Consider the following 15,920-nt stretch of genomic DNA (forward strand, 5'->3'; position numbering starts at 1 on the left):
TATAATAGATCTAACAAATTCTATAAAATCACATCAATTTATAAGTTTATTTTATATAATTCCTTTACGTCTATTACAATTTTATTTTCAAATTGAATTTTTCTTCAAATTTTGACAAACTAGCACTACTACCTCAAACTTCTCTAGGTCCCATTTCTTTAGGTTCTTCGCTTGGGGAAGAATCATGCTACTGTAGAACTACCATAACATGATTCTTCAACCAGCTTTTTATCTAAATTTTTGTAAGTGATTCTAGATCTAAAATATACTTCAATAATTCAATTAATTAAGAAAAAATTTAAGAACCCGATCATAAGAACATTGATAAAGTAGAAAGCAAAAGCTGCTATTTGCACCAAGAAATTAGAAGGATTAATAATTTAGGCAAAGAGAAGTGATACTCTACCTGAGTAATACTGCTCCATTTGACCGTTAGGTCAAATAGGTATTTTTTTCATTTTTTAAACATTTTAAAGCATTTTTTAAAAATATAAAAAAATATCAATACACTAATAGCCAATTCCTTAATTATTAAATAAAGAAAAAAAATATAAAGTGTCAAAATAAAGGAACAAATTGAATGGATAAAATAACATGAGTCGGTCTACTCTGCCGCTCAGAATAGTCACTCATTTTGACCGATAGTACTTTTTCAATCTTTTTTTTTTAATTTTTAATTTATATTTTTTAATATATTTAAATATTTTTAAAAAATAAAAAAATACATCAATACACTTAAAAATTATTTTCTTTATCACTAATTAAAAAAAAATTTTTTTATCAAACGATCAATTTGAACGGTCAAATTAAAAGACAAAATAGTTTTGTCCAAATAACATTTCTCTTTAGGTAAAAATTCCTCGTTGCTGCCCTACTCCTCAGTACTACTCCACCATGGATAGCCTCGATCCCTACCCCAAACTCACAAGTACTGTGTTTAAAAATACTGGCCTATGTTTTATTCTCTGAACATTTTTATATTATATATGCATGCCTCGTACTGTATACTGTTGAGTATTCCTTGAGCTGCCAAAACAAAATATTTTTATAGATTTGTGTGTACTTCAGCCACTTTGATTTGTCGGACATGACTCAACCATGGCTAGCTGATAGCTTTGCCTTCCATTAGAGAGAAGCGTGGGGGATTTGAACAAAGAAAAAGATCATAAATTGGAAGAAAAAGTACAAGATCAGTGCTGCAACCAATGTCATGGGTGTTGCTTCCCGAGCAAAAGGACAAGCATATGTAGCCAAAATCCCCATTTTTCTCATTGATGGATCAAAGTAGTTTAAATTAAATGACGTGCTTTCTGCAATTATTGTTCCTTCTATTGTCCATAATTACCATGGTTCCGAGAACTTTTCTTTCATCTATGACCAGGAATTGATCAGTACAACCCATCCAGCTAGATGATCAGGTTGTCGAACGGAAAAGAAATTAAAGAAAAAAAAAGTTAATTTGTCTATTCAATTTGTTCTCTTATTTTAATACCTCATATATTTTAATTTTTTTTTCTTTTACTTAATAGTTAAGAAAATGATAATTAGTGTATTGATATTTTTTTATATTTTTTTAAAATATTTTTAAATGATAAAAAAATTGAAAAAAATAAAAAGTTTAAATTTGACCAAATGGTCACTTGGAGAGCGAGCTACTTTAAGCAGCAGAACAGCACCGCTCATTAAAGAACCAAAGATATGCTATTTGGTTGATCTCTTGGCATCCTACTAAGGATTTGGGATTGAATCTGTTATTCTTGTTTGGAAGGTTAATAATTTATTTATGCTCATGATGAGTCATACTTATAACAGCACGGTTCACTTTGACTTCACGTTTAAAGCATTTACAATTACATGTGTAAGGTGATTTTTCTCTCCTATCGGCCCTTAAAAGCAAGTCCATGAGAGACTGTTGGAAAAGTAAGATAGAGAGCCCGACTAAGCCCAACGACCTTCCTCTAAAAGGAGTCAGTGGGCCTCGACAGAGCACTTGGCCCACGGGCAAAACCCACCCTCAAAGTAGCCCACGCACAGGAAAAGCGGACTGTAGGGGTAGATAGGACTCACCGTCCTGACACCACCCCGAGGACACCCTACCCTCGAGAACCTGCACAAGCAGGTGGACGGAAAATATGGAGAATCTTTAATCTCCTGACAGCAGGTATGGAAAGGCTTAACAGGGAGGGAATGCCCGCAGGGTAAAGTGAGTCAGGGAGTCACACTCATTAATGACGTCACTCTTCGAACTCCATGCCGCATTAATGATGTCGTCCTAAAAGCCACGCTGCATTAAGTGATTCTGACTAAATGAATAGTGGAAAGGACATAGGCTCCTCAAAGTCAGGGATGAGTTGTCCCCTCCAGAAACCTAGTATAAAAGTTGATCTCTAGGTACGAAGAACTTTTTCTGATTTCCTATAAGTTTACGCACGAACTACTAAAGAGATATATTGACTTTAGCGTAGGAGACTCCCCAGCCACCATCAACGCCCCCCACTTTTCGTGTTTGCTTAAGTGTGCATATGAAAGACCAAAGATCCGAGTTGCTAGAACCCGGCCCCCAAAGGCATGCGAAACACGATGTTAACAGTGGCGCCGTCTATGAGATCTCTATAGAGTTTACATGTCCTTCGTATGCTTGCGACAACCTGTTCTCAGACAACTTAGGAACAAGAAGAAGTGACATCAACAAACATGGAAGCGAGACTCGCCGTGATGGAACAATTGGTAGAAAAGTTAACTACCGAGGTGGAGACCCTCCGAAAAGAGAATGAGACGCTCAGAGTAGCCACCAACGAGCCGGAAAATGAAGCAGAACCAAGTAACAGCGAGCACGTAGGATCTAGAAATGCAGGAGGGGGAGGCGACACATAGGAAGAAATAAAAAACATGCAAGACGAGCTTCGTAACCTCAAAGGGAAATACGAAGAAATGACAAGAAAGATGGGCACATCGTCATTAGTGGACCAATTGCTCACAAGTACGGGCCTACCCTACAACGAGAATGTGATGACTGTGCCCCTACCACCAAAGTTCCGGATTCCCCTCATGGACATGTACGATGGGGCTAGAGATCCCCATAAACACTTGGAAATCTTCAGGGCTCATAAGACCCTGCATGGTTTCCAGGAAGAAATGGCCTACATAGCTTTCTTGCTGACTTTGAGGGGGCTGACGAGAGTATGGCTTGAGTCTTTGGCACTTGGGTCCATAGACGGCTTTGGGGAGCTGACCCGCTTGTTCCTCACACAATTTATGGCAAGCCGGAGAAGAAGACGTCCCACGGAGTACCTCCTTACCATCAAGCAGGGGGAAGATGAAAGCATGAAGACATAACTATCTAGGTTCAACAAAGAACGAATGGCAATAGACGACCAAGACGAGAAGATAACTTTAGTAGTGCTTTTAGGAGGAGTGTGGCCCCGATCCCAGTTCAAGGTAGAATTGGCAAGGAGAACTCTCGCCACGCTATGAGCATTCATGGACTAGGTTGACAACTTTATTAATGCCAAGGATACACTTTGGACCCTGACCGAGCCAAGGATGAAAGAATTGGAACAGGCAGAAAATAAAGGGAAAGCACCGGCCAGAGGCAAGGCTCGCGAGAAGCTGGAAAAGGGCTACGCAACAACAAGAGATAAGAAGCCCCTACGAAGGGCCTGAGGCTTCGATTTGACTGGTCGGCGCTTGCCATCCAGAAAGATGACTGCCAACCCGCCCAATAAGACGACTACAAGAGGACTAGCCGCCTCTATTGCACCTACCATTAGCCCAACACCCATAAAACAGAAGATTGCCTTTCATTGAAAGATGAAAAAGAACAAGCTAGACGGCCGAGGCCGTGGTACCCTCCCACCCGGAGGCCAGAGCAGTAGTGGAGGAGGAGGTCACAAGAAAGAAGTGCAAAGAGAGTCAGAAGGCTAAGAAGGGAAGGGAGCCCGAGGCAAAGGGTAGTTGTGCAAGGACCTCCGCGTGATCGCCCCCACACACCACATCAAGAAGGGTTGCCGCTGGGAGACATTAGAACCATCGCAGGAGGGTTCACTGGCGGGGGCGTAACCTCATCCAGGAGGAAGACGCATGCCAGGCGAGCGAGATACCAAGAAGTGTATTAGGCTGAGTGCCGCCCCACTAAGTACAGGAGAAACGACCCAGCCCCCATCATTTCCTTTGGATGGAGGAGGGGGTCCTCTATCCGCACGACGGTGCCCTAGTGGTGACCATATTGATCACCAACTTCACCACTAGGAGGATCCTTATCGACAACGACAACTCAACAGATATCCTATTATGGGAAACCTTTACATGGATGGGGATATATGCCTTCTCCCTCCAACTAGCCCCCATGCCACTGAAAGGTTTTTCAGGGACATGGTCAAGCTAGTCGAAACCATCACACTATCCGTCTTGGCAGGAAGGGCCACCTCGATGATCTCTGTCATGGTCGACTTTTTGGTGGTAAAGATTCTTTCATCATACAAAGCCATAATTGGCATACCCACCCTTAATAGTCTAAGGGCGGTAACATCTACCTACCATTTGAAGATGAAGTTTCCAACCTCCTAGGGCTGGAAAAAATTCGAGGAGAACATATCCTGACGCGGGAATGTTACACACAAGAATTGAAGTCGAGGGATGGCGGGATGCATATGGTCCACACGCCTAGAATGCCAAGCATCTGCGGAAGTGTTATTGCAAAATAACTCTATGACTTATAATTTATATTTTCGTGTCGATAATGTAAATTCTGTTAATGAAAATGTGGTTTCTTAGGCAAAAAATACGTCTCGCCTATCTTAGCTCCTTACTCCATCAATCTACATCAACGTAATCTCCATCAATGTAATCTACATCAACGAAATCTAAATTGAAGATTACTTATCTCCCCGTGAGGCACCAAAAGGATGAGTTACTCCTAAAGCTACTTTATCCCTCTTGTGGCGGAGAATGGACCAGTCTTCAGCCACCCGACATTTACCTTCCTCGTGAGCGTCAACAAGCGGGAGCGGGTCTAATCCTAAACTACCTGGTAACTTACCTCCCCACGAGAGGTAAAGGGCGAGATGTGCCTTAAGACCATCTTGTCCCTCCCGTGATGGAGAGCGGGTCCAACCCTCGGCTGCTCGACAACTTACCCTGACTTCCGCCACGACAAATAGTGGGATCAGTGCCAGCCTGACCCAACACTTACATTCTATGTGATGTCAACAGGCAGAAGTGGATCCAGTCCCAAATTGCCCGACTACTTACCTCCCCATGAGGGCTAAAGGTGGGCAGGTGACCCAAATTCCTTCACGAAGAGAGCGGGTCCAGCTTCTCCACTCCCCAACAACATACCCTGCCTCCATCACGGTGAAGAGCGGACCGACTGCTCAGCTGTCCGGCATTTACCTCCTCGCGGGGTACCAAAGGGATGAATTACGCCTAAGGCTGCTTTATCCCTCTTGTGGTGGAAAGCGGGCTAGCTCTCGACTGTCTGACACTTACCTTCATCGTGAGCGTCAACAGGCATGAGCGGGTCTAGCCCCAAACTGTCTGGTAACTTACCTCCCTAAGGGAGGTAAAGGGAGAGATATGCCTCAAGGCCATCTTGTCCCTCCCGCGACGGAGAGTGGGTCCATCCCCTTGGCTGCCTAACAACTTACTCCGACCTTTCCTGTGATGTGAATGGGTGGGAGCGAGTCCAGTCCCAAACTGTCCAGGAACTTACCTCCTCGTGAGGATCAATAGGTGGGCAAGCGGCCCAACCTCCCTCACGTGAAAGAGTAGGTCCTACCTCTTGGCTGTCCGACAACTTACCCCACCCCCCATCATGACGAAGAGCGGACTAGTTTCTCAACCGACCAACAAATTACCTCATTGGGAGATCAAATGGACGGGCTTAGCCTAAGGCATCCCAACCTCTCCCCCGGTAGAGAGTGGGTTTAGTCATTTGATTACCCAACATTATGCTATCTCCAACAACGGAATGCCAAACGAGCAACGCCTCAAATTCCTCACCATGCTCATTCTCTACCAAATGGAATGCTAACCGACTAGTGCCTCACGGCTCCGGCAAAACAACCCAGGTTTTCATACTTCACACTCATAATTGTGGGTGAGTTATATATTAACCTGTTAGTTTCTCCTGCACTATTAAACGTCTCCACTACACTGCGACGCCTTAGCGTAAGGAATCCCAGTTTCTCTCTATGGAAATATGGACCCGTTCTCTCCACTACATAGTGTAGGCTCCCGAGGAGACCCTTTCCCCTCGAATCGACGGTAGCAAATCGAGACAACCCAAACAGCATCACCCCTACACTCCTCACTTGGTGCACTCCCCGAAGCATGCGAATGAAAAGCTGAAAACGAATAAGAAAAAGAATAACCCAAGAAAAAAGAAAAATATGTCCATAGAACTTCATCAATATTATTGCAAAGTACGTTACAAACTGAAGAAAAAAAAAAGAATACATTGATATAAGAGGGAAAAGTAGTTAGTTTGTGGGGTTGACACTGGTGGGGTTACCTAAGGGTGCGCTCGGGATCAACTTCTTCCCTATCAAGGCCCCACACCTCAACACTGCCAGGTTTCGAGGGAGTCCTCACACTCTCAGTGCCCTCAAATTGTTTCGGGGATTCAGGAGCACGTGATCCCTCACTCTATCCAAACCTTACAGTAAATGTGTCTCCATGGACTTGCTTCCACCCTTACCTTAGTCTACGAGGCTGACAAGAATATTAGGGGAGCCAAGTGCCATGTATCCACAGACTTGCTTCCACCCTCGCCTCAAATATATGAGGCCGACGAGTAGATCAGGGGAGCCAAGTGTAGTGTCTCCATGGACTTGTTTCAACCATTGTCTCAGTCTACGAAACCAACGAGAGGATCGAGGGAGCTAAATGCTGTGTCTCCACAAACTTGACTTATCCCTCGCATCAAGTCCGCCAGGTCGACAGAAGAAGAAAAAAAAAGAAAGGAAAAAGAACATTAAGGGAGAAACAAACATCCAAGGCCAAGCAACAAAGGAACAAGACAATTGTGTTGATAGTTAAGCGTATACAAAGCGCGAGCAAATGGCCGCAAGGATGTCTAAAGATACTTGGTCGAAGATCTTTACAAGGAAAGGAAATAATGTATACAACTTTACAAACATAGTAACATGAACAAAAACTAAGGCGTGAGAGCATCATGATCCATCTTAGGAGCATTAGGGTCTGGTGCAATTGCATTAGGATCTAGGTCAGGAGCATCGGAATTGGGAGGGAAGGCGTTAGGAATCATGTCTCTGCCCAGGGTGCAACCATTCTCGAGCACGTCAACGTCTAGAGGGAGGTCGTGGGATCAATGGCTCTTAAGTGTGCCTCAAGGGCTCTTGAGTCTGCCTAAGGGTTCTCCAAAATGTGGTCTTGCATCCTCTTGAGGCCTTCAATATATTTGTACGACCAAGTCTTGCTGCAGACAAACACAACGGACCTTAGCTGCCCCTTTAGGAGGGGAACAATCTCTTGAACTTGAGACAGGTCGCTCTGCATATCTTCAATGACCACCCTCTGGGCGGCTAACATTTTCTCGGCTCCCTCTAACTCCTCATAAATTTGTTCGGCCCTTCTATTCTTTTGGTCATTAGCGGCCTGGGCAACCGGTAGAGAATCTTCTCGTCCTTTCAAGGGTTCAGAAAATGGATTGGCAATCATTGTCCTACTACTTCAAGCTGCTGAGCCTTAGAGTCTCGACGGCCCCTTAAGTCAGCATTCTCCCCCTGCAACTAGCTCAATGACTCCTCAAGGGCCGCCACCTTCGTAGTCAGTTTATCAGCTAACTCCACAGTTGAGATCCTCACCACCGACTTAGTCAAGATGTCATTGCTAGCCAACTTGGCCTGCTACCGACTCTTTTTGAGAGCAATCTGAGCTTTCACTAGCTCTGCCCTCAGATGCTCCTTCTCCTCCCTCTCCCATTGGGTGCATAGTAGGGCCTATCATGCCAGCAACAGAGGGCGTAGCTCTCCCCTTCAACGCTTCTTGGTCATCTACAATGAAAGCGACCAGTCGAGATGCGCCCTATAGCAAAAAAAAAAAAAAAAAAAAACAAACGTGAGAATAGTTAGTATAGGATTCCTAATCAATAAGGTAGCAGAAAAGAATAAACCAATGTGAGAGATCTTGGAGAAGAAGTCCATCAAAGACTTGGTCACCCGTTCAAGGGACTCTACTCGAGCTCCTCCCTGATTCGATCGAGGAATGGCCTCCACTGGGCTCTCTTTGAGGGATGACTGGGTAGCCGCCTCCACATCTTCAACTGCGCATGCAACCCTCTCTGCAGGGTTGAGGAAGGGCTGTGAAAGAAGGTGGCCCTCGATGGCAGAAAAAAGTTCCTCACCAGGACTTTGAGGCTCCCCTCTCTCACTGTGGCTCCGTAGATTCTCTCTCTCGGTCTTTGCCTCCATGACCATCTTAATTTTCGTAGTAGGCGACCTTGCAACAAACATGGGGGAGATAGCATCAGTCATCTTCTCAGCAGTAAGGTCAACCAACCTTGGTTCTACCCGTTCCCCTCCAGAAGCTCTCCCAACAAGTTCCTCTGCTGAGGCCACTGTGAGCTTGACAATGGTGGTGGCAGAAACAGGTCCCTCTCGTGACAGCTGGGCACAAGGAGACTCGGGGGAAGACGTCCTTTTCACCAGCACCCTCGGGGCACAAGAGACTTGGAGCCTCTTGTGCAATCCTCAACAGCACCCTCGAAGACTTGACCTTCAATGCCTGATTGCACTGTGGATGAAGAGTAGGGGATCATCTCCACGTTGAACTCAGGAGGAGATTCTACCAGAGTTGACCTACGAGAAGCAGGTTCCGAGAGGGCCCTATAGAAGTGTGTTAAGAGCATGTTAGCCCCCGGTGAAAACCTACTCGGGCCCTTTGGCATGACGGGTACTGCATGGACCGCAATCACGACAGGCTTTAAAATCAAAGCAGCCGTGGAAAGAGGAGCCGTCGGTGCGTCTGGGACTGCAGGACTCTCCGCCCTTGCCTTTTTGGTGGATTTGAGGAATGGATAGATAGGGCTGGCTGTGCAGCTGGCACAAATGGAGGGGGCGTCGTACCTCAATCAGTGCCGAGGACTGCCCCAAAGGAAATTTAGGAGGAGACACTGGGCTGCTGTCGGCCCTGGCCACTTCTATGCAGAGTTTCTTCCCCTTGCCTGCAAAAGGAGGACTTAGGGAATGCTTCCGAGTCGGGGTGGCTTTGGGCTGCATGTGAATGATGCAATTGTAAGAAACAATGTGGTCAAGGGGAGGTAAAAAGGCCCTTATATTTTCCTCCCCAAGGAGAACCTCCGAGAAGACATCGGATGGGTGATTATGTACCCATTGTTTGACCAGAGCAATGCGACGTAGCTTATTGTGAGAGGCCTTTGGCCGTATCACTTTGTCATCAGGAACCACCCCCATATGGTCCAAACGGGGAACTCATGGACCCATGATGATTCACCTGCTTGACCAACTCCCACCCTCGACGGGACAGAAAGAAAGATTTGGGGGTCCAATATTTGACTTTGAGATAGTGCGGTCCCAAAGAAATGAGGGCGTGCATCGCCTTGAAACTAGAAATGTTCCCCTCACATTTTATAAGGTTGTGGGTCAGGAGAAACTCGCGGCCAGTAAGGTCAGTATGCTCTAGGTTTTACTTCAACAAAACTCGTGACGGTCTATAGGTCATGGATAGGACGAAGGGAGGCCAACCTCAGCCTACAAGAGAACATGTTGGGGAAAAGGGAAACCTTCGAGGCATAACCATCATCGTTAACAGCCCCCTCCCGTGGTCCAAAAACCTAAAAAACCACATTCTCTGGGACATGGAAGGTGGAAACCAGTGATGGCAAGAACTCAGAGGTGAGGTTCGAATGTCGATTGTGGTCGATATAGAATTGCTTTGTGGTGCAAACCTTGGGTTGGTCCAGTTCTCTAGAAATCTTGGGTTGAACGGTCTTCTTGGAAGCCATAGAAATTGAAGTTGAGAAAAACAATGGTGAGGAAGAGGAGCTGAGCAAAAGGAATGAGAGGATTAGAACAGAAAGAGACGAGGATGTGGAAAATGGGGGAAAAAGGGAGCAGAGCCATGTTTATATAAAGGGGAAGTGACAATTGGCCTTCAGTACCCATGTGGTAGACGGGGGATGCAAAAGGGTTGGAATCTTGTAAAACCTGTGACACGACGCAACGTGAAAAACCAAATGGTGCCTCCAGACAGGTTTGAGGAGTCTAGTCGTTAGACTAGGAAGGGTAGAAATGCAAAAGAAGGAAAGAGAAGGGCAAACAAGAAGGCTCCAACAATGAAATAGAGAATTTAAATAAATGACAGCAGCAGTTAGCATCCCAAAGTCGTAGAAACGCACGCGCCCAACGAAGTTGGCAAGACGTGGATGCATCCCAAAACACGTACTGTATGATGCGACATGGAGAAAAGGAGCCGTCTAACACCATCAATACTGAGAGAACTAGAATGATGCAATCAAGTGCAAAATCCAACTGTCAGAAAATGTGCCAATAAAGTCGGGAGGAGAATTGTCTCCCGTCATCATTAAAATAATGAAAAAGACATACGGGCACAATCTTGTACCCGAAATCCTAAAAAAAGAAGAGTCGAGAGAGTAATAGTTGCCCACTTCTAGGGAAGATGATCTCGACAACGGTGTCAGCGGGAAAGCATATAGCATGCAGACGAAAGCAACAAAGAATTCTCATCGGGCTAGTCTGATAAGAATTGACGGGATAACTATAAGGGGGAGTTTTTCCCCTTATCGGCCCTTAAAACAAGCTTACGAGGGACCGCTAGAGAAGTAAGACAGAGAGCCCAGCCAAGCCCAACGACCCTCCTATAAAAGGATTCAGTGGGCCTTGGCAGAACACTCGGCCCACGAGTAAAACTCACCCCTGAAGTAGCCCACATGCAGGGAAAGCGAATGATAGGGGCAGATGAGACTCGTAGCCTTGACATCACCCTGAGGATACCTTACCCTCAGGAACCTACTAGGCAGGTGGAAGGAAAATATGGAGAATCATTGATCTCCTGACAACAGGCATGGTGAGACTTAACAGAGAGCCACACCGCATTAATGGCGCTACTCTCCGGAGTCCACGCCGCATTAATGATGCCACCCTAGAAGTCATGCTGCATTAAAGGATTCTGACTAAATGAACAGTGGAAAGGACATAGGCTTCTCAAAGTTAGGGACAAGTTGTCCCCTCTAGAAACCTAGTATAAAAGTCGATCTCCAAGTACAAAGAACTCTTTTTGATTTTTCTGATCTAAGCTTACGCATGAACTACTAAGGAAATATGCTAACTTTAGCATTAGAGACTTACATGCCACCACCAAGACCTTTCACTCTCTACTCTTCGTGTTTATTTAAGTGTATATGTGAAAGACCGAAAACTCAAGTTGCTCAACTCGGTCCAACAAAACACGACTTTAACAACATGCGTAATAGGGGGAACGTAAGAGGTGATGCAGATAATGACAAAAACAAGAAAGAAAGAACAACAAAAAGTTTACCATATCGTTCAAAAAGGATCTCGTGGAAGAAAATTGTTGTGAAAAGTAATAGGCCTAACGACGGTACTCTGCTCTTGATCACAAAGTTTGATAACTGGTGTAGTTTATTTTGAGTGAAATGATATTTATAATTTTATAACGCGTAAATTTTATATATTGATTTTTTTTAAAAAAAGGATAAATCTAATGCCTATATGAAAAAATTAGTTTTTTTTTTTTATGGTGGATTACAATTTTTTTCAAGTGGAATATATGAGATTTATGATGCTTTATAATTATATCTAGCATTACTCTTACTTAAATAATAATCTTGAAATTTGATAATCCACAATGTATTTTAAAATAAACGTATCATTAATTCGTATAACTAAAATTTGTGCATTTATGGGTTCAATGAGTCTTCTAACAATATCAATTTTTTGCATTTTTTTACTAACGTCATTTAGGAAAGAAAAACTTTATTTTTAAATTGGTGTATGGAGTACACTATTTATATCACTTAAATATTGATAATATTTAATTTATAAGATTCAAATTTTAAAATTTATCTTTTAAATTAAATTATACTACGTAAATACTTGATTATATATACTCTACGTCAATTTAAGAATAAAATAACTATTGTGATTGACCGATTGTCGATATTAGCAATGTAGAAATTACTCTATTGCCAAAATTATGAAATAGAGATGAAAAGAAACAACAATTTAAAAACAGTCGTGCTAAACCCACTGACGGTGTAGCCCGACAAATTCTTTCGATAAGGTCATTTGATCTTTTTTTTTTTTTTATATCTTAAATATTTTAAAAAAATTTATAATATTATTAAAAAAAATACTTTCTTAATTATTAAGTAAAAAAAATTGCATCGGGACCCATTATTGGTAAGGAATCTCTCAAATAGTTTTATTTGAAAGTCTTTATATAATATATTATTCATATAATTTAATTTAATTTAAAAGATAAATTGTAAAGTACATATAGATGATATATAATGTAAAGTGTAGTTAATAGTGTACAAGCGCCGTGCATTCATTTTGAAAAAAATAAATAAATATGATACTCACATAAAAAAAAATAATTTCTTTAATAAGAAATTTATTAGATATAAGCGATTTGATGTACCAAACTGCATACTAACTAGCACTCACGATCGATCGAGCAGATTATAGTAGTGGTGGGGAAGACAGAAGAAGATAATGTCTGATGTGTTGGTATATATAGTACTGCAATTATAGTAATGAAGTATATGATCGATCGAGCAATATTTTTGTCTTTATAACTTTTATATATCCTCTCTTGTAGGAACTCATGCAACCGAAGAATAAACGCAGAGCTATATATATAATCATGATCATTTGAAGTGCTTTGAACAGTATTGGAGATGGATTAGTATGTTTAGGACTGGGATGAGATACAAAATTTTCATCTTATCTTATTATTATAATTTTTTTAAACTCTCACATAAAATATATAAAACAATTTAAATTTTTTAAATCTCAATTCAATATTTTCAAATTTTAAAATAATAATAATATTTTAAAATAATATTTTAAATTTTTATCTAAAATAAAAAATTATCATCCCATCCCAAAATGTTAGGTCTGTTGCATTCATTCATCATATATTAATATATATATATATATATATATATAGATAATACTAAAACTACTGCTTGGGGCTCCCACTGACTCTAATACTAGAACCACCGCCGCTGGGGGCTCCCACTGGCTCTAGTATGCATGTGTTTTTTAATGTGTTTTTTTAAGTTATTTTTTACACAAAATTTTTTAATACTTTTAAATATTTTAAAAAAATAAAATAAATTTAGAACATTATTAAGGAAATATTTTTAAATAATATTATGAATTTTTTTATTTTTTCAAAACATTTAAAATTTTAAAAAATATATATATAAAAAGTATTATAAAAAACACATACTGAAATCCAACAGTGGCTCTAGAATTATTCTATATATATAGCCACCTGCCACCCTATACTTTATTCCAGATTTATTATCGGCCACCGATCTCGACTGCCTATAGCTCTTGACCATTTTTTTTATTGGCGCGTACGTGTACTGAAAAAATATGAATTATTTTTTATGTTTTATTTAAAAATTTATAAAAATTAAATAATTAGATTAAAAATTAAAAATTTAAAATTAAAAAATATATATTTAAATAATATTTAAATATAAATCAGATATAATAATAAAATAAAATGAGATAGGATGATACATCTCCAACGTCCAAACAAACCCTAAGATCAGCTCCATGTGACACTCATTTTGATGAAGTTCGATCTTCATGTCCATTTCCTTTGAATGAACTTGAATTCATCCTAGCTGTATCTATTCTTTTGGAGTGTTAATAATTCATTATATATATATATATATATTTATATATTGTTAGCAGTAGATAGCTAGCTAGCTAGCTAGTGTGACATGTGGCATGATTGTTATGTATCAAGATCATGATGTGCCTGATGATCTGTTGCATGTGGAGTGTGGACTTTTCCGTTGGTTCGCTGCTACACATCATGTATATGAAAAAGATAAAAGGAAATTCTTAAGTGCAAGAAACTATATATTCTCAAAAATAATGATCAGTCCAAAAGGTCTCAAACTTTAATCTATTTTTTAATATTTATTTTTCGCCTTTATGGACCCCGGCCAACAACAAAAAAATGAAAAGATACAGCTATATATATATATATCACGTACATGTACGTACGTATTAAAAATAAATTAATGCAATTTAGTTGTAAAAGAATCGTAAGTATATTGTTACTCATCGTCATCTTAATATTTTGAAGATATAATCAAGCGATGCAAGTAATTTATAAAATCTTCTTAGAAAACAAGGATTTATAATGTCCTTTTTTTATTTTTGAGTTTTTAGCCTACTTTGATATGAAAAATTCTATTCATCATCTTTACATATCATATTTTTTTTTCTTACCAAATGTGTGATATATAGATAATGAGTAGAAGAATTTAATTAATTTAAAAAGAATAAAAATTAAAAATTAAAAATAAATAAAAATAAATATAACATATAGTATGTACGTAGAATGATGAGTACTAACAAAACTTTTTTGACATATAAGCCTGGATCGGAGAGAAGCTCATGCCAAAGTACGTACTAGCCGGCCACTTGATAGATCGAACAAATGATCAGGGTTTTGTAGCAAAATACATCAAGCATATAATATATATACATATATCATAACTTAATTGCCTGATTGATTAGTGAAGGACGGCCAATTCCTTTGGTTGATTTAAATCTCTAGCTAGCTAGCTAGCAGTGAAATGAACCGATGAGAATAAGGAATTAGAAATAAAGATATAAATAAAATAAAATGCTAAATGTACTTAAAAAAAATTTATAAATTTTTTTTTATAAAAAATGAAAAAAAAAAATCTTTGCTAAATACGTAATATTTAACGTCCTTAATTAATTCAAATTTATTGCCTGAAATTAATAATCCTACGTACTGGGCTGCATGCGCGCACCTTGTGAATATTCTCGAAATTACTATGACATGTTCTGTACTGTTTATAACTTAGAGCTAGCTGATCAGGAATTCCACCATTTTAAACCAAAATGCACGATGAGAATACAAGTATATATATATATATATATATATATATATATATATATATTTATATGCATGATTACCATGGCTTTTTTCTTCCTTTTTTTTTCCGCCCATTTTTGAAGCAACTGTGGTCTTAATTATATATTGTCTATATATAAATATATATATATATATATATATATATATATCTTGGAGCTGGTTGATGATTTCCACTGAAACCTTATCTCGTGTCATTTTTTTAATACCAAAAATTTTGAATAATTTGATCACCATTAAAGTTTATTTATTAAAAGCAATTAAATGTCTGCATCCATTTAAAGATGCTAAAGAATAGCATACGCATTTTATGAATGAAAATGATCATGCCATCCAATAAGGTTGAAACCAAATTAATTTATAATAATCTTTTATCTTTTCTCATGCAAATATTCATTGTTTCTCCAACTAGAAAATTAAAAGAAAAGTTAAACTAAGTGGGATATTCCAAATTTAGTATAAAAGAGTTGAAAATTATGAACAAAGTGGGATGTTCCAAATTTAGTTATGTCTACCACATTCAATATTTTAAACACTTATGTTTATATTTATTGCTTGATCTTTTGTATACACCTCTAAATCAAACATGGAGGCTCATCTAGATAAGACTCAAATCAAAATTCCAAACGACACTAGTGCAAATATATTTTATGTGGAGCGTGAATCAATTTTCCCACGCAAACCACATGCATTTAGAACATTAATAATGCATGTGGACTCCCCCCCCCCTCTCTCTCTCTCTG

The sequence above is a fragment of the Juglans regia genome, chromosome 12 (assembly GCF_001411555.2).
Source record: "Juglans regia cultivar Chandler chromosome 12, Walnut 2.0, whole genome shotgun sequence".
Taxonomy (NCBI): Eukaryota; Viridiplantae; Streptophyta; class Magnoliopsida; order Fagales; family Juglandaceae; genus Juglans; species Juglans regia.